This window comes from Toxorhynchites rutilus, chromosome 3, assembly GCF_029784135.1.
Source record: "Toxorhynchites rutilus septentrionalis strain SRP chromosome 3, ASM2978413v1, whole genome shotgun sequence".
Lineage (NCBI taxonomy): Eukaryota > Metazoa > Arthropoda > Insecta > Diptera > Culicidae > Toxorhynchites > Toxorhynchites rutilus.
In genome coordinates, this window is record NC_073746.1 from 285,853,092 (window position 1) to 285,876,396 (window position 23,305).

At 38.4% G+C, this 23,305-nt stretch overlaps 1 protein-coding gene and 1 long non-coding RNA gene across 12 annotated transcripts in view; one reads left to right on the top strand and one right to left on the bottom strand.

Moving 5' to 3' along the window:
* The window catches only part of LOC129780389 (zinc finger CCCH domain-containing protein 13), a 372,838-nt gene that overhangs the window by 314,941 nt on the left and 34,592 nt on the right, over positions 1–23,305 (bottom strand). The gene's annotated exons all lie outside the window — the stretch shown is intronic.
* LOC129780391 (uncharacterized) lies at positions 9,565–11,526 on the top strand. Its single transcript, XR_008743906.1, has 3 exons — positions 9,565–9,805; positions 10,119–10,254; positions 10,321–11,526. It is a non-coding gene; the product is annotated as an uncharacterized LOC129780391 (long non-coding RNA).

The window sequence follows — 23,305 nt, forward strand, 5'->3', positions numbered from 1 at the left end:
TTATTATTAAAACAAAATATTAGATTAGAGGTACCAATTACGGAATGGCAGAAGGAGGGGGAGGATCTCCAGATATGGAGATCTCTGATGATGACTCCCCTCTGGTTGAAAAAACAAATAAAGGAACAGCGAAGACACTTAAACGCGTTCCTACATCAGAGGATGTTTCGTCCGGGGACGAGTCTGCTAACTCTAGCAAGCCCCCCTCTAAAAAACCTGCAAATATCTCCTCTCCAACCCCCCTCGCTCCTACCCCAGCTCAGATTTCGCCTCCCCATCCTGTTGTCCCCGATCCCCTTCAATCCTCGTCATCTCCTTCTCCTCCTGTTGTCTTCTCTCCACGTGTCAAGGTCTATCCTGAAGATGCACCTGGAACTGGTCCGTGGGTTGTTTTCTTCAGGCCTAAGCCAAACGGAAAAGCACTTAATGTTATTCAGATCATGAAAGATCTGGCAAGATACTCCTCCGTGACAGAAATTACAAAGGTTAGACCGACCAAACTGCGTGTTGTCGTGGCTGATCGGAAAGACGCAAACGGTATTGTCGTCGACCAGAGGTTTACCCTGGAATATCGTGTCTACGTGCCTTCCCATGACGTAGAAATCTCGGGGGTGATAACCGAAACGGGTCTGACGTGCAAATCAATTATGGAAGGAGATGGCAGATTTAAAAAGCTGCCTTTGATTAAGGTTAAAATCTTAGAATGCCGACAACTCGGTAAAGTCTCCCAGGAAGGGAAAGAATCGAAATTTACGCCGTCCGACTCGTTTAGAGTCACTTTTGCTGGCTCCGCCCTCCCTGACTACGTTATGGTGGACAAATTGAGGCTACCGCTGCGACTCTTCGTGCCAAAGCCCATGACTTGCCTGAAATGCAAGTCAGTTGGTCACACAGCAGCTTACTGCGCCAACAAGGAGCGCTGTGCCACTTGCGGAGAGCAACATGTGGACAAATCCTGCAGTGCGATTGAGCAAAAGTGTCCATATTGCGGAGGAAATCCGCACGTGCTCTCGGCTTGTGAAACTTACAAGAGTCGCTGGGAGAAGCAGAAGCGCTCTTTAAAGGAACGCTCGAAGCGCACTTTTGCGGAAATTTTGAAGGGCGCTTCTCCATTGGCCCAACAGCAACAACCTTTAACCGCAAACAATGTCTTCGCTTCGCTGCCAGTTGACGAAATGGAAGCGGATACAGCTAACGAGGGCACACCGTACATCTTCCAAGGGAATCCCCGGCGCAAAAATGTGACCACTCCCAAAGTTCAAGGACAAGCCCCTCCGGTTATACCCTCTGTTAGCATGCCTAAAAAATCGAGTGCAGCGGACAAGCAAAATCAGGTTCCTCCTGGCTTCCGTGGGAATAATTCACCTTCGAACGACCCAGCACTCGAAGGGACATCAAAAACCCCAACTGTCCCTATTTTACCGACCAGTTCAACTTCCCAATCGGGATTTATAAAGTTGACTGACCTTGTGGCTCAAATCTTCACATGCTTTAATGTTTCCGACTCCATCAGAACCATTGTCATATCAATGCTTCCAGTATTAAAGACAATTTTGCAACAATTGATGCAAACATGGCCCCTCCTTGCAATGATTATCTCTCTTGATGTCTAATTCAAATAGAGAGGTCGGAGATATCACTGTTTTACAGTGGAATTGTCGTAGTCTTATCCCTAAATTGGATACATTCAAATTTTTAATTCATAACTTCAATTGTGATGTTTTTGCTCTGTCCGAAACTTGGCTTTCTTCGCGAGATGATCTCTCTTTCCACGATTTTAATATTATACGCTTGGACCGTGATGACAGACACGGAGGGGTGCTATTGGGGATCAATAAGTGCCACTCATTTTTTCGAATTGACCTTCCACCTATTGGAGGGATTGAAGCTGTTGCTTGTCATGCAAACATCAGAGGAAAAGACCTGTGTATTGTCAGCTTGTATTGGCCTCCGAGAGCTGCGGTTAGCCGCAAGCAACTTGTTGACATGTGCTCACTCCTTCCTGAGCCACGATTGATCTTGGGAGACTTCAATTCTCACGGAACTGCCTGGGGGGAACAGTACGACGACAATCGTTCACTGTTGATATATGATCTTTGTAACAGCTTCAATATGACACTTTTGAACACTGGGGAAACAACACGTGTACCTAAACCTCCTGCTAACCCAAGTGCTCTTGACCTCTCGCTTTGCTCGAATTCACTATCGTTAGATTGCAAGTGGAATGTAATCCAGGACCCCAACGGTAGTGATCACTTGCCAATCAAAATTTCCATCACCATTGGGTCGAATTTTTCTGAATCTATAAACATGGCATATGACCTCACAAGACACATTGACTGGAAAAAATATGCGGACGCGATTGCTCTAGCCATCAATTCCAGAGATGGTTTACCTCCATTGGAGGAGTATAACTTCCTTTCTTGTTTGATCTATGACAGCGCGGTTCGCGCTCAAACGAAACCCATCCCAGGCTCCACTATTCGTCGAAGGCCTCCCAATCTATGGTGGGATAGCCAATGTTCCAAGCTTTATGTAGAAAAATCGAATGCATTTAAAGCTTTTCGGAAAAGTGGAACCCCTGAAAATTTTCAGACGTATTTGGACCTTGAAAATCAATTTAAAAACTTGATCAAAGGGAAAAAACGTGCTTATTGGCGAAATTTCGTGGGAGGTTTGTCACGAGAAACGTCAATGAAAAAATTATGGAAAGTGGCTCGAAACATGAGAAATCGCTCTTCATCCAATGAAAGCGAGGAATATTCACATCGATGGATTTTGAATTTTGCACGGAAGGTTTGTCCTGATTCCGCTCCTGTGCAAAAAATTGTTCGAGATATACCACAAGATAGGTGCGATCTTGATTCCGAGTTTTCGATGGTAGAATTCTCTCTTGCTCTGCTTTCATGTAACAATTCTGCTCCGGGATCGGATAGAATTAAGTTCAACTTGCTGAAAAACCTCCCTGATGTGGCGAAACATCGCTTGTTGAATTTATTCAATCGGTTTCTGGAGAATAATATTGTTCCAGATGATTGGAGACAAGTACGAGTTATAGCTATTCAAAAACCCGGAAAACCCGCGTCCGACTTCAATTCGTACCGCCCAATAGCAATGCTGTCTTGTATACGGAAATTGTTGGAGAAAATGATCTTGTTTCGCCTTGATCGATGGGTTGAAACGAATGGCCTACTCTCAGATACACAATATGGGTTCCGCAGGGGCAAGGGGACGAATGATTGTCTTGCGTTGCTTTCTTCAGAAATTCAAATGGCTTACGCCGGAAAAAAACAAATGGCTTCAGTATTCTTGGACATAAAGGGGGCCTTTGATTCTGTTTCAATAGAGGTTTTGTCAGACAAATTACACTCTCGGGGTCTGCCGCCTCTATTGAATAATATGTTATATAACTTGCTTTGTGAGAAGCATTTGAACTTTTCTCACGGAGATTCGGCAGTAAGTCGGGTCTCTTACATGGGCCTCCCCCAGGGCTCATGTTTAAGCCCCCTTTTGTACAACTTCTATGTAAGCGACATCGACAATTGCCTTACACAAAATTGCAGCCTAAGACAACTTGCAGATGATGGAGTGGTCTCTGTCGTAGGATCAACAGAATCCGACCTACAAGAACCCTTACAAGATACTTTGAACAATTTTTCAACCTGGGCCATTGGGCTAGGGATCGAATTCTCCACGGAGAAAACAGAGATGGTGGTTTTTTCTAGGAAGCATAGACCAGCAAAACCAAAGCTTCAACTTTTGGGTAAACCGATCACTCATGCTATGTCATTCAAGTATCTTGGGGTCTGGTTCGACTCCAAATGTACTTGGGGAGCCCATATTAGGTATCTGAGTAAAAAATGCCAACAAAGAATAAATTTTCTCCGTACAATTACCGGCACCTGGTGGGGAGCCCATCCCGAAGATCTTATAATGTTGTATAGAACAACTATTCTCTCAGTGATGGAGTATGGCAGTTTCTGTTTTCAATCAGCTGCCAAAACACACTTAATTAAACTCGAGCGAATTCAGTATCTTTGTCTCCGTATTGCGTTGGGATGTATGCCCTCAACGCATACCATGAGTCTCGAGGTTTTGGCAGGCCTACTCCCACTAAAAGATCGCTTCAATTTATTATCTCTCCGGTTCTTCATCCGGTGTAAGGTCATGAACCTATTGGTGATCGGAAATTTTGAGCGGCTGATCGAGCTAAATTTTCACTCCGGATTCATGAGTTCATATCATGAATTCATCTCCATGCAGGTTGATTCTTCTTCGTATATTCCCAACCGTGTTTGTTTCCCTGACTACATCAATTCCTCTGTGCATTTTGATCTGTCCATGAAGCAAGATATCCATGGATATTCAGATTACCAACGATCGAGGATCGCTCCAACGATCTTCGATGAAAAATATAGGGGTATCAATTGTGATAATATGTACTTTACTGATGGGTCCACTATAAATGAGTCCACAGGATTTGGAGTGTTCAACGAATTTTTTAGCACCTCACACAGTCTTCAGAATCCTTGCTCAGTGTATATTGCTGAATTGGCAGCAATTCATTGGGCGCTGGACAGCGTCGCCTCACGACCTGTTGAACACTATTACATTGTAACGGATAGTCTTAGCTCTGTCGAAGCTATCCGTTCAGTGAGGCCGGAAAAGCACTCGCCGTACTTCCTTGAGAGAATACGAAAAATTTTGAGTGCTTTATCCAGACGCTGTTATGTCATTACCTTTGTGTGGGTCCCTTCTCATTGCTCAATTCCGGGTAATGAGAGGGCTGACTCATTAGCAAAGGTAGGTGCGATTGAAGGCGATATTTATCAGCGTCAAATCGCCTTCAATGAATTTTACTCTTTAGTCCGTAAAAATACCATCGCTAACTGGCAACGCAAATGGAACGAAGATGAATTGGGCCGGTGGCTTCACTCGATTATCCCTAAGGTTAGCCTCAAACCATGGTTCAAAAGTCTGGACTTGAGTCGGGACTTTATTCGCACCTTCTCCCGACTCATGTCCAATCACTGTTCGTTAGACGCGCTACTCTTTCGTTTCAATCTGGCCGGCAGCAATATCTGCGTTTGTGGCCGAGGTTACCACGACATCGAACACGTTGTTTGGTCGTGTGAGGTGTATCTTGTTGCCAGATCGAATTTAGAGAACTCCCTTCGGGCTAGAGGAAGGCAGCCCAATGTGCCGGTGAGAGATGTGTTGGCCCGGTTAGACCTTGATTACATGTCCCAAATATATGTTTTCCTTAAATCTATCGATGTTCGTGTGTGATTATCCTTATATCCTTATACCCTCCATTTCTTCCTTTGTGAGTAATTGGTCCGCTTGCTATAAACAGAAGAATGAAATGTAAATTCACAACTGATGTACGAATAGATTTAAGAATTGAGTGTGTGTGATTATCAACATTGTAATAATTTCCTTATACCCCATCCTTTTCCTGAGAAAATGTCACCCTTTTAATCTCGAGTCCACCACGAGTAATCGGTTTCCCACATTACTAACCATAGATTTAAGAAAATTGTTCATATATATAGTTTTAAAAATATATTTAAGATTTCGGCTCCTTTAAACTTATGTAACTGAGCCTGTAAAAATAAACGAATTTATAAAAAAAAAAAAAAAATATATGTTTTTGTTTAAATTCAAGGAAAATTTCTCGCAAGTTTTAACAATAAAATGTTGTTGTTCCGTACATATTCTTCTATATTCTCAATTCACACTTCCATATCATAGAAGAAATCAGTAGATGCGATTGATAAACTTGAATCGCTCATGTAACTTTATGTAAAATAATTTCCAGGAGGAGCATCTATTTGTTCGACATTTTTGACGAGCAAAATTCACGCGCTTTCTGAATTAAAACATGGCACTAGTTATAACTTTTTAGTTAGTTTGTTCCTCGTGTTAAATTTTTTGATGGAAAATAAAGAGAAAAACGGGTTCGAATCAACAAAATTTATAAATTTGTTGAATTTTACGAACAAAGAGCCGTGATTCTGCACGCCATTTTATCTGTGTGAGTAATTTTCGTGTACGATACAAAAAATCTGGTAAAAACGTATACGAACAAAGTCAGAGTCACAGAATCTTTTGTTCCTTTGACGGAGAAACATTTGACAGTGCATGGAAAAATAGGTTGCAAGTTTTTTTCATGTAATATGCGCTTTAAAAATAAATTTAATTGACTCCATATGACCTAGATTGAGACGGAAAGTGTTTCGTTTGCGTCTTGATTTTAGACGAATGAAGTGTTCAGCACCCTAATGGTGAAAAAAGCAATTACAATTGCTGACAAGAGATAAACTTCCATGAACTTGCTCTAAGATCCAAACATAGTACACGTTAGAATACTATTTCTGATATAAGAAGAAATCAAAGAAACAATCAAACATTTTAGTTCGTGACATGTTCTGTTTATCTTATAATGCGAAAAATATTTTTGGGAATATGTAATTAGTTTCTGTATATCCTCTTTCAACGTTATTCGTTGCCACATTCAATTTTGCACCATTTGGGTAACTGACTGGTATGCGCGATATGTGAACTTCATATCTTCTTGGCTACTAATACAATCAAAGTTTAACACAACCAAAACCAGTGAATCTTCCCACCTTTTATTCTTCATCTCGCATCTGTAGTATATGTCAAAGGTTTTGGTTACGTTAAATTCGATTGTATTAGCAGCTATTTGACAGAAAGGAGTTTACATATCAGGCATACCCAGCCGGGTGCTATGATTGTTCTGAAGATCGTTAGGAAAATCTCAAGCAGAACTAACAGTGGGGAACTCATTTCATGGGAATATAAATGAGGGGTTGTATACGAGACACGACCGCTTAGGACGTAGGACTACGCAATCTTTTTTTTTATTTGTTGGTTTATCATTTCGGATATTATTTGCGAATACGTCGAAATTTCATAAATAACTTTTTAGTAAAATGTTCCGGGGACCCTGAAAAGGATTAATGGCTTGCGTGTTCTGGTATAACCATCTCGAGAAGCAACGATTCTTTCTTGCCTTTGCGAGAATAATACACTAATCGATCATATGTCACAATTTGTTTCATTGAATCAATGAACGCATTACACTGAGTATTTAACGAGAGGCATCCTCCGTGCATTGCCAATCAACAAGCATCAAACACGCGTTTAACAGATGCACACAGTTGCAGCGATAAATATGAAACATCGAAACACACTTCATGTGAAATATTCTCTAGCGTTCACAGCTCGAGGAGAAAGATGAAACACAAAACGAGCAGATTAAGCGACCTTTGTTGTTTCGGGCACAGACAGATTCTGATAATTTTCCTCAGAATTTTCCGCAATACTTATACGCTAGCAACAGCTTGCTTACTATGCAAGGGTGGAGTTTACTTCGCAAATATTCTCTTTTCGCTATCCCCTTCGTTGTTTCTATTCTAGCGGCTGCATAAGTTGCCCGATATTGACAGCTCTGTTCGGGAAAGCACACAAATGTATGGGGAAATATGAATGCTTCCAATTTTCATAAATTCAAACCATATCTAGACTATGGGATTGTAATGTAGAGCAAACAAATCCTAGAAATCTTCCGATTCGATTGGTATGCAAATCGTTAAAATCCGTTCGCAGCAAAAATATTTATTAACGTTAACTTTACTTCATAAAAACATGACATGTTTTCTGATTTGACACCCTTAATGTAATACGTAGTCCTACGTCAAAATATTTTTCGCATTTCACTCATCGTTATAACAAATATAAAATGTAATGTTCTTCTTATATCAGAATTAGTATTCCAATGTCTATAATTTAATTTAGTTTATAATAAAGAAGATTATGATGTCATAATTTGAAAAGTTACATTAAATAAAATTTTAAAATAAACATTGTGTAGAACAATGGTTTTTGAATGAAATGGTATTTCAGTATGTTGATAAATTTACCATATCATGATTTTTTGCGGAATATTGAAAAAAGAGGACATCATGAAAATGATGCCCAATATTTTTATTTCACCAACATACAATTTTTTCTATTCAAAATTACCTGCAGACGCTGAATTCTTCTTTCCAGCCTCCTCCATCACCAGGGAATAATTGTTATGCCTCAATCATAAATGGTTTAGCATATTCGAATAATTTTGACAAAACACCATGACACACATTATTACACAAATTTTGTTATTATTAATGACACACATTGTTACACAAATTTTGCACTGTATTTAATAAAAAGTGGGTTATATCCGTGATACAACCGCAATGTAGACATAGGACTACCGCTGGCTCTGTAATCATTTGTTAGAAATTATGTCTGAATCAATTCTTAATGATGAATGAATAATTATTTGTAAAGATTGGTGAAAGGTGGTGATAGTGTGTGACTGGATGAGTATGAAATTGTTATGAAAATGAAATTCAACTACAGTCAACCTTCCTATAACGTGGTGAGTGCGTACCGCGTTATATGGAAACCGCACTATAAGAAATTCGGATTTTACTTACAAACCAGGTTAATGCGTAGCGCGTTATATGGAAACCACCTACCGTGTTGTATGGAAACCGCGCTATAAGAAACTCAGAATGAGTACAAATAACATCATTCGTACCGCGTAGTATGGAGACCAATAGCAGATCATAAAATAAAATGCTAAAAAACAATGTACTGTTTTCAACCGCTCCTCTAACCCAGCTTAGTAACTAAACGGGAACACCCTCAAAACCTTGCACTCCAGCGACACTCTCTCGTTGAACTTACACCCGGTACAGAAAAGAAAGACGTAGTCCTACGTCAAAATGGTTCCCTTTTTCATTAATCGCGATTACTGCGATAATTGTTCAATGCATTGATATTTTGATTTTTCATTATTCGATACAAAATTACTCGAATAAAATTGCAGATATTCGATTATTTGAATTAATCGAACGTTTAACCGACGTCTCTAATGTCTACTATGTTTGAATTTTAGAACAACTTAATGGAAATTTATCTCTTGTCAGCAATTGTAATTACATAATTAGGGTGCTGAACACTTCATTTGTCTAAAACTAAGACGCAAGCGGATAATTTTTCGTTTCAATCTAGGTCATACGGAGTCAATTAAATACGTTTTTGAAGTGAATTCCACATTAAAAATTTTGCAATTTTTTTCCCATGCACTGTCAAATGTTTCTCCATCAAAGGAACAAAAGATTCTGTGACTATGACTTCGTTCATTTACGTTTTTGGTTGACGTAACGAGAAGTAAAATTGAATAGAAATTAAGTTTAGAACACTTCAATAAACCTGAAATTTGAGTTTCTGCTAAAATGTCAGTTGGGCCCTTATTATTTTGAACGCTAGCATTGATTAAAAAAAAAACTAGTTCGTTCATTTCATCTGCTTATTTTTACTTAATATACAACAATAGAATAATAACAACACTTTTCCTATGTAGTGGACTATTATAAGAAAAGTGACATACATAAACAAAATCTGTGACGTCACATATTTAAAAATCTTCCCACCTTTCATTTTCCATCTCGTCTCTCCCGTTATCTAGCACTTGGTCGACGAAAATCCAGAAAGAAGAGTATGAAGCCAGTTGTCACAGTTTGCCTAGCGCTAAACGAAAAAAAGTTAACCATAAATCGATCGTTTTTTCATGGTATAAGCGTATAAATGTCTAAAAATCAAATTATATAGAGTTTCTGAGCTGTCGAAAAAAATCATCGCAATATGGAAAACGGATTGGAACCATTTTGCTATTGCCCTGAACGTGCAAACGTGGAATTATCGCAGTTTTTCGAAATTGTTACTGGTATGTATGGCGTAACGCGATTTGTCGAAGTGCTCTTCACCGAAGAAAACTAATCACTGTTAACCGTTAGATGCCGGGGAGTGAAATAGCGCTCATGTTAAATGCCAAAAGTCCGGGAAGCGCGATAGCACTCTGTTTGTTTTACATCAACATTTTTGATTTGGCTTAAAAGGCGCCAAATCAATAATGTTTACATAATATAAGAAGAGCGCTATCGCGCCTCCCGCACTTTTGACATATAACAATAGCTATTCCACTCCCCGGCCTCAAACGAATAATTTACAAATATCTAGGTCTTTGATTTCGTCTCCAGAATTTGTACCTATATGTCCCAATTCACGCCAGAACCATGTGGACTATTGAGTTTTCCTGATGAAATGGAATCGCCAGGACATAACATACCAAGAAATCGCCAGGACATAACCAAGCATCTAGCTGCAGTTTTTCGTGTAAATTTGAACTGGAAAGTAATTACTTAATTGATAATATCACATTTAAATTATCATTCATTTTAGATTCCAATTCAATCTGCTGTAAAGGAACTGTTACCACAGTGGCCTACGACTGAAGAAACGTGGACTTAGGACAGGAAAAAAATCTGTATTTTGAAGAAAGGCGCAACATCCTGAATTCGGTAATATTATTTGAATGCTTTATATACCTTTATAAAATATCTATTTTTATGTATACCTTTTTTGCATTTTCGGGCATTTTATCGTCTATCGGATAATAATTATCGAAAGACGATCCTTTAACACGTTGAGTTCCACGGTTTTACAGCGACTCTGGAAATTTTTAAATGTATTATGACCATCGTTTCTTATTGTAGTTTAAGGTATTTTTGTTCAAAAGGGAATGGTTATAAGCTTATATTAGTTACCTTTATTATCGTATGCTATACTGTCAGTCACTTGTGATTGACGCAGCCTGAACGAAAATTCGGAGTCAGTCACCGGTGACTGACGTGGCAGACAACGTGTTGATCAACGATACTTAACGAACAGGAATACGGTTACTCAGGATTAGAACGATGTTAAATGACGTCACTATGAAAACTTTTTCTGTTGATGGACCACAATTCGACCGTCGTTTTTTAAAAAGTATGTGGTACTGTATAATTCGAAAAATTATAAAGTTCTGTTGTCGGGTACAGTGAAATAAGGTAATACTTTTACCCACCGGAAAATACTTTTAGCTACTTTTAGCTTTTAGCCACTGGAAAAAATATTTACGATTAGTTAAGTAACCGGTGTTATGAAGAGAAATAAACGTAACATGCCCAATCGATTCGAACACTGCCGTCGCGTTATTCGGAAAAATTAAATAAAAGAGGAATTCAACCGGTTCCTTTTGAGGCAACCCATGACGAAACCGGTACTTTCGTATTACCGTCACCGGAACCGAAATACAATAGATAGCAATTACCTAACCGGGTCGCTAACGCTCGGTCGGACCTAACTAAAGGATCGTCTCCTATGTATCAAACTAACCGGGCAATCGATGGAACACAGGTTTGTTTGCGAAAGGCCGCCGCTTCCGACGGCGGGTCGGCTAATACGCTAATACGAAAGTACCACGAAACCTCTTCGGTCGCGTAATAAATAAATATCGATTCAAATATAAGAGGAATTCCTCCGGTTCCTTTCGAGGTAACCCATGACGAAACCTCTTCGGTCGCGTTATAATGATTTATCGTTTAATATATAAGAGGGATTCCTCCGGTTCCTTTCGAGGCAATCTATGACGAAACCTCTTCGGTCGCGTTATAAGTAATTACCGATTTAAATATAAGGGGAATTCCTCCGGTTCCTTTCGAGGCAACCCATGACGAAACCTCTTCGGTCGCGTTATAAGTAATTATCGTTTAATATATAAGAGGGATTCCTCCGGTTCCTTTCGAGGCAACCCATGACGAAACCTCTTCGGTCGCGTTATAAGTAATTATCGATTTAAATATAAGAGGAATTCCTCCGGTTCCTTTCGAGGCAACCCATGACGAAACCTCTTCGGTCGCGTTATAAGTAATTATCGATTTAAATATAAGAGGAATTCCTCCGGTTCCTTTCGAGGCAACCCATGACGAAACCTCTTCGGTCGCGTTATAAGTAATTATCGATATAAATATAAGAGGAATTCCTCCGGTTCCTTTCGAGGCAATCCATGACGAAACCTCTTCGGTCGCGTTATAAGTAATTATCGTTTAATATATAAGAGGGATTCCTCCGGTTCCTTTCGAGGCAACCCATGACGAAACCTCTTCGGTCGCGTTATAAGTAATTATCGATTTAAATATAAGAGGAATTCCTCCGGTTCCTTTCGAGGCAACCCATGACGAAACCTCTTCGGACGCGTTATAATTAATTATCGTTTAATATAAAAGAGGGATTCCTCCGGTTCCTTTCGAGGCAACCCATGACGAAACCTCTTCGGTCGCGTTATAATGATTTATCGTTTAATATATAAGAGGGATTCCTCCGGTTCCTTTCGAGGCAATCCATGACGAAACCTCTTCGGTCGCGTTATAAGTAATTATCGTTTAATATATAAGAGGGATTCCTCCGGTTCCTTTCGAGGCAACCCATGACGAAACCTCTTCGGTCGCGTTATGAGTAATTATCGTTTAATATATAAGAGGGATTCCTCCGGTTCCTTTCGAGGCAATCCATGACGAAACCTCTTCGGTCGCGTTATAAGTAATTATCGTTTAATATATAAGAGGGATTCCTCCGGTTCCTTTCGAGGCAACCCATGACGAAACCTCTTCGGTCGCGTTATGAGTAATTATCGTTTAATATATAAGAGGGATTCCTCCGGTTCCTTTCGAGGCAACCCATGACGAAACCTCTTCTGTCGCGTTATGAGTAATTATCGTTTATAATATAAGAGGAATTCCTCCGGTTCCTTTCGAGGCAACCCATGACGAAACCTCTTCGGTCGCGTTATGAGTAATTATCGTTTATAATATAAGAGGGATTCCTCCGGTTCCTTTCGAGGCAACCCATGACGAAACCTCTTCGGTCGCGTTATAAGTAATTATCGATTTAAATATAAGAGGAATTCCTCCGGTTCCTTTCGAGGCAACCCATGACGAAACCTCTTCGGTCGCGTTATAAGTAATTATCGATATAAATATAAGAGGAATTCCTCCGGTTCCTTTCGAGGCAATCCATGACGAAACCTCTTCGGTCGCGTTATAAGTAATTATCGTTTAATATATAAGAGGGATTCCTCCGGTTCCTTTCGAGGCAACCCATGACGAAACCTCTTCGGTCGCGTTATAAGTAATTATCGATTTAAATATAAGAGGGATTCCTCCGGTTCCTTTCGAGGCAACCCATGACGAAACCTCTTCGGTCGCGTTATAAGTAATTATCGTTTAATATATAAGAGGGATTCCTCCGGTTCCTTTCGAGGCAACCCATGACGAAACCTCTTCGGTCGCGTTATAAGTAATTATCGATTTAAATATAAGAGGGATTCCTCCGGTTCCTTTCGAGGCAACCCATGACGAAACCTCTTCGGTCGCGTTATGAGTAATTATCGTTTATAATATAAGAGGGATTCCTCCGGTTCCTTTCGAGGCAATCCATGACGAAACCTCTTCGGTCGCGTTATAATGATTTATCGTTTAATATATAAGAGGGATTCCTCCGGTTCCTTTCGAGGCAACCCATGATGAAACCTCTTCGGTCGCGTTATGAGTAATTATCGTTTATAATATAAGAGGGATTCCTCCGGTTCCTTTCGAGGCAACCCATGACGAAACCTCTTCGGACGCGTTATAATTAATTATCGTTTAATATAAAAGAGGGATTCCTCCGGTTCCTTTCGAGGCAACCCATGACGAAACCTCTTCGGTCGCGTTATAATGATTTATCGTTTAATATATAAGAGGGATTCCTCCGGTTCCTTTCGAGGCAACCCATGACGAAACCTCTTCGGTCGCGTTATAAGTAATTATCGATTTAAATATAAGAGGAATTCCTCCGGTTCCTTTCGAGGCAACCCATGACGAAACCTCTTCGGTCGCGTTATAAGTAATTATCGATATAAATATAAGAGGAATTCCTCCGGTTCCTTTCGAGGCAATCCATGACGAAACCTCTTCGGACGCGTTATAATTAATTATCGTTTAATATAAAAGAGGGATTCCTCCGGTTCCTTTCGAGGCAACCCATGACGAAACCTCTTCGGTCGCGTTATAATGATTTATCGTTTAATATATAAGAGGGATTCCTCCGGTTCCTTTCGAGGCAACCCATGATGAAACCTCTTCGGTCGCGTTATGAGTAATTATCGTTTATAATATAAGAGGGATTCCTCCGGTTCCTTTCGAGGCAATCCATGACGAAACCTCTTCGGTCGCGTTATAATGATTTATCGTTTAATATATAAGAGGGATTCCTCCGGTTCCTTTCGAGGCAACCCATGACGAAACCTCTTCGGTCGCGTTATGAGTAATTATCGTTTATAATATAAGAGGGATTCCTCCGGTTCCTTTCGAGGCAATCCATGACGAAACCTCTTCGGTCGCGTTATAATGATTTATCGTTTAATATATAAGAGGGATTCCTCCGGTTCCTTTCGAGGCAACCCATGACGAAACCTCTTCGGTCGCGTTATGAGTAATTATCGTTTATAATATAAGAGGGATTCCTCCGGTTCCTTTCGAGGCAATCCATGACGAAACCTCTTCAGTCGCGTTATGAGTAATTATCGTTTATAATATAAGAGGGATTCCTCCGGTTCCTTTCGAGGCAATCCATGACGAAACCTCTTCGGTCGCGTTATAATGATTTATCGTTTAATATATAAGAGGGATTCCTCCGGTTCCTTTCGAGGCAACCCATGACGAAACCTCTTCGGTCGCGTTATGAGTAATTATCGTTTAATATATAAGAGGGATTCCTCCGGTTCCTTTCGAGGCAATCCATGACGAAACCTCTTCGGTCGCGTTATAAGTAATTATCGTTTAATATATAAGAGGGATTCCTCCGGTTCCTTTCGAGGCAACCCATGACGAAACCTCTTCGGTCGCGTTATGAGTAATTATCGTTTAATATATAAGAGGGATTCCTCCGGTTCCTTTCGAGGCAACCCATGACGAAACCTCTTCTGTCGCGTTATGAGTAATTATCGTTTATAATATAAGAGGGATTCCTCCGGTTCCTTTCGAGGCAATCCATGACGAAACCTCTTCGGTCGCGTTATAAGTAATTATCGTTTAATATATAAGAGGGATTCCTCCGGTTCCTTTCGAGGCAACCCATGACGAAACCTCTTCAGTCGCGTTATGAGTAATTATCGTTTATAATATAAGAGGGATTCCTCCGGTTCCTTTCGAGGCAATCCATGACGAAACCTCTTCGGTCGCGTTATAATGATTTATCGTTTAATATATAAGAGGGATTCCTCCGGTTCCTTTCGAGGCAATCCATGACGAAACCTCTTCGGTCGCGTTATAAGTAATTATCGTTTAATATATAAGAGGGATTCCTCCGGTTCCTTTCGAGGCAACCCATGACGAAACCTCTTCGGTCGCGTTATGAGTAATTATCGTTTAATATATAAGAGGGATTCCTCCGGTTCCTTTCGAGGCAATCCATGACGAAACCTCTTCGGTCGCGTTATAAGTAATTATCGTTTAAAATATAAGAGGGATTCCTCCGGTTCCTTTCGAGGCAACCCATGACGAAACCTCTTCGGTCGCGTTATAAGTAATTATCGTTTAATATATAAGAGGGATTCCTCCGGTTCCTTTCGAGGCAACCCATGACGAAACCTCTTCTGTCGCGTTATGAGTAATTATCGTTTATAATATAAGAGGGATTCCTCCGGTTCCTTTCGAGGCAATCCATGACGAAACCTCTTCGGTCGCGTTATAAGTAATTATCGATTTAAATATAAGGGGAATTCCTCCGGTTCCTTTCGAGGCAACCCATGACGAAACCTCTTCGGTCGCGTTATAAGTAATTATCTTTTAAAATATAAGAGGAATTCCTCCGGTTCCTTTCGAGGCAACCCATGACGAAACCTCTTCGGTCGCGTTATGAGTAATTATCGTTTATAATATAAGAGGGATTCCTCCGGTTCCTTTCGAGGCAATCCATGACGAAACCTCTTCGGTCGCGTTATAATGATTTATCGTTTAATATATAAGAGGGATTCCTCCGGTTCCTTTCGAGGCAATCTATGACGAAACCTCTTCGGTCGCGTTATAAGTAATTATCGATTTAAATATAAGAGGAATTCCTCCGGTTCCTTTCGAGGCAATCCATGACGAAACCTCTTCGGTCGCGTTATAAGTAATTATCTTTTAAAATATAAGAGGAATTCCTCCGGTTCCTTTCGAGGCAATCCATGACGAAACCTCTTCGGTCGCGTTATAATGATTTATCGTTTAATATATAAGAGGGATTCCTCCGGTTCCTTTCGAGGCAACCCATGACGAAACCTCTTCGGTCGCGTTATGAGTAATTATCGTTTATAATATAAGAGGGATTCCTCCGGTTCCTTTCGAGGCAATCCATGACGAAACCTCTTCGGTCGCGTTATAATCATTTATCGTTTAATATATAAGAGGGATTCCTCCGGTTCCTTTCGAGGCAATCTATGACGAAACCTCTTCGGTCGCGTTATGAGTAATTATCGTTTATAATATAAGAGGGATTCCTCCGGTTCCTTTTGAGGCAATCCATGACGAAACCTCTTCGGTCGCGTTATAAGTAATTATCGATTTAAATATAAGGGGAATTCCTCCGGTTCCTTTCGAGGCAACCCATGACGAAACCTCTTCGGTCGCGTTATAAGTAATTATCTTTTAAAATATAAGAGGAATTCCTCCGGTTCCTTTCGAGGCAACCCATGACGAAACCTCTTCGGTCGCGTTATGAGTAATTATCGTTTATAATATAAGAGGGATTCCTCCGGTTCCTTTCGAGGCAATCCATGACGAAACCTCTTCGGTCGCGTTATAATGATTTATCGTTTAATATATAAGAGGGATTCCTCCGGTTCCTTTCGAGGCAACCCATGACGAAACCTCTTCGGTCGCGTTATGAGTAATTATCGTTTATAATATAAGAGGGATTCCTCCGGTTCCTTTCGAGGCAATCCATGACGAAACCTCTTCGGTCGCGTTATAATGATTTATCGTTTAATATATAAGAGGGATTCCTCCGGTTCCTTTCGAGGCAACCCATGACGAAACCTCTTCGGTCGCGTTATGAGTAATTATCGTTTATAATATAAGAGGGATTCCTCCGGTTCCTTTCGAGGCAACCCATGACGAAACCTCTTCTGTCGCGTTATGAGTAATTATCGTTTAAAATATAAGAGGGATTCCTCCGGTTCCTTTCGATGCAACCCATGACGAAACCTCTTCGGTCGCGTTATAAGTAATTATCGTTTAATATATAAGAGGGATTCCTCCGGTTCCTTTCGAGGCAACCCATGACGAAACCTCTTCTGTCGCGTTATGAGTAATTATCGTTTAAAATATAAGAGGGATTCCTCCGGTTCCTTTCGATGCAACCCATGACGATACCTCTTCGGTCACGTTATAAGTAATTATCGATTTAAATATAAGAGGAATTCCTCCGGTTCCTTTCGAGGCAACCCATGACGAAACCTCTTCGGTCGTGTTATAAGTAATTATCGTTTAAAATATAAGAGGGATTCCTCCGGTTCCTTTCGAGGCAACCCATGACGAAACCTCTTCGGTCGTGTTATAAATAAATATCGTTCGTTATAATAGAGGGATTCCTCCGGTTCCTTCCGAGGCAACCTATAACGAATCCTCTTCAGTCGCGTTGTAGAGAATTATCGAATAAAGTATCGATTCGAATTTAGAAATTTTAAAAACGTGATTTCTCGCGGTCTATCAAAAATCATTTTGAAATCATTTTCTTGTACGAGAATGTTTTCTAAAACGTTAATATTTATTGTTTTGTTTTTGATAATATTGATTCATTATTTCTTTAAATTTTTCTAATATTTCTTTTTTTCATGTACCGTTGTGGATCACCCCGAGGAAGTGAACTGGATTACTGGATTGTCAATTTACGAATAAGCTTGTAAAATTATGTTTAATAAATATTACGTATCGTCTTTTTATTTCAAAGCTCCAATGTCCTTAAGTATCTAAGTTAATAGTCTTACAATACTAACAGAAATGTTACTTCAGAAATCCCATTTTCGTTCGAGTTGTTCTTGCGTTTCGTTCGATCTGCTTCTGTTCGAAAAGTAAGTTATTAATGGAGAATGTGTCATTTTCAGCATATATCCTTGTTTTTAGCGAATAGAGACAATCAAAATGTTTTTAATTTTATTCGTCGAATAGGTCAGACCTATTCGATGAATTTATGCATCAGTTTTACCATGCTGGCTGATTGAGTGATTTCTGAATTATATTTCTATATTCTCATATTGACATTTATTCAGCCTAAAGATGACACAAATAATTCAAATCTATTGATGCAGGTTTGCAAGTTTAGATCTTATCTATTGTTTACTCTTATTTTCAAACATTTTATGAGTTGTCGAGTACCAAGTCTTAAGATAGAAAACGGATAGAAAAACCAGTTTTTTTCATTTCTTTATGCTCTTAGATTGATTTAGAAGGTAGATGTTTCTTGTTATCTGCATTATCTTGACTCGATTTTATGAAAAATAGAAAAAGAAGGATTATTTTAGACATTCTTTGTTATATGAAAAAGAGTGATTCGAATCCATATGAATTATAATGTAGATATATTGTGCTTGATCATGTCTATCATTTGAAGCTAAGAACAGGACCATACCTCTTACGTAACTCTTATCCTTCAAATTTTAGTGGATCGATTTCATGAAAAATCGAAAGAATGAAAAATATATTTTCGAATTTTTTGTTCTGATATCACACGAAAATCTTGAGTTTGATGATGCAGGTTTGTAGTGCGTGATCTCCTCTATCATTTGAATCTAAGAACTGGACCATACCTCTTACGTAACTCTCATCCTTCAAATTTTAGTGGATCGATTTCATGAAAAACCGAAAGAATGAAAGATATATTTTAGAATTTTTCTCTGATATTACACGTAAATCTTGAGTTTGATGATGCAGGTTTGTAGTGCGTGATCTCCTCTATCATAAGAACTGAACCATACCTCTTACGTAACTCTCATCCCCCGTAATTTGGTGGATCGATCTCATGAAAAATCGAAAGAATGAAAAATATATTTTAGAATTTTTTTCTGATATCACACGTAAATCTTGAGTTTGATGATGCAGATTTGTAGTGCGTGATCTCCTCTCTCATTTGAATCTAAGAACTGGACCATACCTCTTACGTAACTCTCATCCTTCAAATTTTAGTGGATCGATTTCATGAAAAACCGAAAGAATGAAAGATATATTTTAGAATTTTTCTCTGATATTACACGTAAATCTTGAGTTTGATGATGCAGGTTTGTAGTGCGTGATCTCCTCTATCATAAGAATATAAGAACTGAACCATACCTCTTACGTAACTCTCATCCCCCGTAATTTGGTGGATCAATCTCATGAAAAATCGAAAGAATGAAAAATATATTTTAGAATTTTTTTTGATATCACACGTAAATCTTGAGTTTGATTATGCAGATTTGTAGTGCGTGATCTTCTCTATCATTTGAATCTAAGAACTGGACCATACCTCTTACGTAACTCTCATCTCCCGAAATTTAGTAGATCGATCTCATGAAAAATCGAAAGAATGAAAAACATAAAATCTCAGGTAAATCTTGATTTTGATGATGCAGATTTGTAGTGCGTGATCTCCTCTATCATTTCAATCTATGAACTGGACCATACCTCTCACGTAACTCTCTTCTCCCGAAATTTAGTGGATCGATCTCATGAAAAATCGAAAGAATGAAAAGCATAATTTAGAATTTTTTTCTGATGTTACACGAAATTCTTGAGTTTGATGATGCAGATTTGTAGTGCGTGATCTCCTCTATCATTAGAGTATAAGAACTGAACCATACCCCTTACGTAACTCTCATCCTTCAAATTTGAGTGGATCGATTTTATGAAAAACCGAAAGAATGAAAAGTATATTTTAGAATTTTTATCTGATATCACACGAAAATCTTGAGTTTGATGATGTAGATTTGTAGTGCCTGATCTCCTCTACCATAAGAATATAAAAACTGGACCATACCCCTTACGTAACTCTTATCCTTCGAAATTTAGTGGATCAATTTTATGAAAAATCGAAAGAATGGAAAATATATTTTCCTTTTTTTTCTGATATCAGACTAAATCCTGAATTTGACTATGTAGATTTCTAGTGCGTGATCCTGTCTATCATTTGAATATAAGAACTGGACCATACCTCTCACGTAATTCTTATCCTTCAAAAATTAGTGAATCGATTTCATGAAAAATCGAAAGAATGAAAAACATAATTTCGTTTTTTTTCTGATATCACACGTAAATCTTGAGTTTGATGATGCAGATCTGTAGTGCGTGATCTCCTCTATCATTTCAATCTAAGAACTGGACCATACCTCTCACGTAACTCTCATCTCCCGGAATTTAGTGGATCGATCTCATGAAAAATCGAAAGAATGAAAAGCATAATTTAGATTTTTTTTCTGATGTTACACGAAATTCTTGAGTTTGATGATGCAGATTTGTAGTGCGTGATCTCCTCTATCATTAGAATATAAGAACTGAACCATACCCCTTACGTAACTCTCATCCTTAAAATTCTAGTGGATCGATTTCATGAAAAACCGAAAGAATGAAAAGTATATTTTAGAATTTTTATCTGATATCACACGAAAATCTTGAGTTTGATGATGTAGATTTGTAGTGCCTGATCTCCTCTACCATAAGAATATAAAAACTGGACCATACCCCTTACGTAACTCTTATCCTTCGAAATTTAGTGGATCAATTTTATGAAAAATCGAAGGAATGGAAAATATATTTTCCTTTTTTTTTCTGATATCAGACTAAATCCTGAATTTGACTATGTAGATTTCTAGTGCGTGATCCTGTCTATCATTTGAATATAAGAACTGGACCATACCTCTCACGTAATTCTTATCCTTCAAAAATTAGTGAATCGATTCCATGAAAAATCGAAAGAATGAAAAACATAATTTCGTTTTTTTTCTGATATCACACGTAAATCTTGAGTTTGATGATGCAGATTTGTAGTGCGTGATCTCCTCTATCATTTCAATCTAAGAACTGGACCATACCTCTCACGTAACTCTCATCTCCCGAAATTTAGTGGATCGATCTCATGAAAAATCGAAAGAATGAAAAGCATAATTTAGAATTTTTTTCTGATGTTACACGAAATTCTTGAGTTTGATGATGCAGATTTGTAGTGCGTGATCTCCTCTATCATTAGAATATAAGAACTGAACCATACCCCTTACGTAACTCTCATCCTTAAAATTTTAGTGGATCGATTTCATGAAAAACCGAAAGAATGAAAAGTATATTTTAGAATTTTTATCTGATATCACACGAAAATCTTGAGTTTGATGATGTAGATTTGTAGTGCCTGATCTCCTCTACCATAAGAATATAAAAACTGGACCATACCCCTTACGTAACTCTTATCCTTCGAAATTTAGTGGATCAATTTTATGAAAAATCGAAAGAATGGAAAATATATTTTCCTTTTTTTTTCTGATATCAGACTAAATCCTGAATTTGACTATGTAGATTTCTAGTGCGTGATCCTGTCTATCATTTGAATATAAGAACTGGACCATACCTCTCACGTAATTCTTATCCTTCAAAAATTAGTGAATCGATTCCATGAAAAATCGAAAGAATGAAAAACATAATTTCGTTTTTTTTCTGATATCACACGTAAATCTTGAGTTTGATGATGCAGATTTGTAGTGCGTGACCTCCTCTATCATAGGAATATAAAAACTGTACCATACCTCTTACGTAACTCTCATCCTTCAAATTTTAGTGGATCGATTTCAAGAAAAACCGAAAGAATGAAAAATATATTTTACGAATTTTCTTTGATATCACACGAAAATCTTGAGTTTGATGATGTAGATTTGTAGTGCCTGATCTCCTCTATCAAAAGAATATAAGAACTGGACCATACCCCTTACGTAACTCTCATCCTCCGAAATTTAGTGGATCATTTTTATGAAAAATCGAAAGAATGAAAAATATATTTTCGATTTTTTTTTCTTATACCAGACGAAAATCCTGAATTTGACTTTGTAGATTCCTAGTGCGTGATCCTGTCTATCATTTGAAAGTAAGAACTGGACCATAGCTCTCACGTAACTCTCATCCTTCAAAAATTAGTGAATCGATTCCATGAAAAATCGAAAGAATGAAAAACATATTTTTGATTTTTTTTCTGATATCAGACGAAAATCTTGAATTTGTTGATACAGATTTGTAGTGCGTGATCTCCTCTATCATTTGAATATAAGAACTAGACCATACCTCTGACGTAACTCTCATTCCCCGAAATTTAGTGGATCGATCTTATGAAAAATCGAAAGAATAAAAACATATTTTGAATTGTTTTTTTTGATATCATTTGACATTTTTAAGTTTGATAATGCAAATTTGTAGTGCGTGATCTCCTCTATCATTTGAATCTAAGAACAGGACCATACCTCTTTCGTAACTCTCATACCCCGAAATTCAGTGGATCGATTTCATGAAAAATCGAAAGGATGAAAAATATATTTTCGAATTTTTTTTCTGATGTTCCACGAAAATATTAAGTTTGATGATGCAGATTTGTAGTGCTTGATCTCCTCTATCATTTGAACCTAAGGACTGGACCATACCTCTTACGTAACTCTCATCCTCCAAAATTTAGTGTAACTTCTTCATAAAAATCATATTTCCCCTATTTCTGTGTATTACATAGTTTGAATTTACATGAAATTTGGCTATGAATCGTATGCAGCGAATATTGGTTCATGTTTTTCCATATCATGATTTTACTTTTACTTTTCCCCTTAGTGCGGCCCTGCTTCTGATTTAGTAGAGATTTGGAAGTATGAACACATTTTGTAAACTTTTATCACAATGCTTAGTAATTTCCTTGACAATATATATATTTTTGGAACCCTTGTGACTAAATCTATCGATTGATGTCCAGTTTATAAAAATGCGATGAGCTAAACTCTTGTTTTTGATAAATCTGTAGTTATCCTCCGTTGGCCCGATGCGTTTTTGTAATTTTTCCGAGAAAGTATGGAAAAATACGATACTTTCTATACATTGTTGGAAAGAGGAGTAAAAAATCTATAATTTGAGATGCCAAACACTCATCTACGACATACGAAACTCTCATCCTCCATGAATCTGTAGTTATCCTCCGTTTGTCCGATGCGTTTTTGTAATTTTTCCGGGAAAGTATGGAAAAATACGATACTTTCTATACATTGTTGGAAAGAGGAGCAAAAAAATCTATAATTTGAGATGCCAAACACTCATCTACGATATACGAAACTTTCATCCTC